Source organism: Protobothrops mucrosquamatus, unplaced genomic scaffold (assembly GCF_001527695.2).
Source record: "Protobothrops mucrosquamatus isolate PMUCROS unplaced genomic scaffold, P.Mucros_1.0 scaffold8550, whole genome shotgun sequence".
In the NCBI taxonomy this organism is placed as follows: domain Eukaryota; kingdom Metazoa; phylum Chordata; class Lepidosauria; order Squamata; family Viperidae; genus Protobothrops; species Protobothrops mucrosquamatus.
The window spans coordinates 1-1703 of NW_015394344.1; positions in this window are offsets into that span (position 1 = coordinate 1).

Here is a 1703-nt window from a genome sequence, read left to right on the forward strand (position 1 = left end):
GAAGGAAGGAAAGAAAGGAGGAAGGAAGGAAGGAAGGAAGGAAGGAAGGAAGGAAGGAAGGAAGGAAGGAAGGAAGGAAGGAAGGAAGGAAGGAAGGAAGGAAGGAAGGAAGGAAGGAAGGATCTAAAACTAACAATGGTCCAAATGGAAATTTGCAAAGCTAGTGGCCTGCATTGTTCATTCCAAGAACTTCAGCAGGTCCCATATCTTAGCAGAACATCATTCTTCTTTAACCTTCTTTTCATAGAATGGCTTAGTGGCATGGGCAAAAGAATGGAGACACATGGTTGTGTATCCTAAAAGACAGTGTAGTATTAATTGTGTAAATAGCATTGGCGTTATCATCTATTTTGCCTAATCCTTTAATCTAGTTCAGACTTTTATTTTGTGAATGTATACCCTCCTTCATTTTGTATGCTTTAGCTCAAGTAATAAAAAAATTATCTATCATCTTTCTTTCTGTCTTTCCGTCTCTCTCTCTCTGTATCTCTATATATATCTCTCTCGTCTACAGTAGCTATCTACCTATCCCTGCCATCAATCAAACAAAATGGCTAGCCATCTTCCTTTACAAAATAGGCAGTCATTCCTGATAAATAGTAAAAGAATAGAAAAAAAAATTATCTTCTATCAGGATCACAGCAGGATCTTGATAAGAATCTCATAAGTTGACTGGTTCCCTTGCCATTAAGGCTCTATTTATGCTTTGCCTCTTTCGTGACACATGCCAGGAATAATAGAAACATTTCAGCATTTTTTAGAAATATTGCAGCTCCATAATGTCAGCCATAAAGCTCTCCATAAAACTAGGGTATGGTAACTATTCCCAGTTCTGCAGAACACTAATTTGCAAATGTGACTGTTAATAGAAACTTATTGTTAGAACTTGAAATCAAAGTTTCCAGTGTTTCTTGAAGCCTCTGTGGATTAACTTTTAGGAGTGCTTATGGAGTTTTATGTCAGCAGTGCAAGTTTCTGCCTTAATTTAGAAGCCGTGCCAAACTGCACTTTTGCCCACTGCCAGCTGGATCATTTCACAGGGCCTTTTGTGTACTTGATTCCTCTTTGTACACAAGGATACTTGGTATAAGGGAAGTGTAATGAAAGACGAAGTTGCCAAACTTCTACTTGTCAAATGGTCTGGTTGTTGGCTCCTTCCTGAGCCATTACAATATTAATGAACATGATGTTAGACTATGAGAATATTAATGAACTATTAGTAGTGCAGTAAATGAACTATTGGCTTAATGCAGGACAACAGCATCAAAAGTTGTAGTTCATTTGGGCTTCAATGACAACATTTGTTCTTTGGGAAGGCCTGCTTCAAAAACCTTTTTTTCTAAATATATTGGCTTTCCCCAAGAGTTTTTCAGCTAGTTAACAGAATAACAGAGTTAGAAGGGGCTTTGGAGATCTTTTAGTCCAGCCCCCTGCTCAGGCAGGAAACCCTATACCATTTCAGACAAGTAGCTGTCCAGTCTCTCTTAAAAACTTCCAGTGTTGAAGCATTCACAACTTCTGGAGGCAAGTCGTTCCACTGGTTAATTGTTCTCACTATCAGAAAATTTATCCTTAGTTCTAGGTTGCTTCTCTCCTTGATTAGTTTCCATCCGTTGCTTCTTGTCCTGCCTTCAGGCGCTTTGGAGAATAGCTTGACTTCCCCTTCTTTGGGGCAGCCCCTGAGATTTTGGAACAGTGCTAGC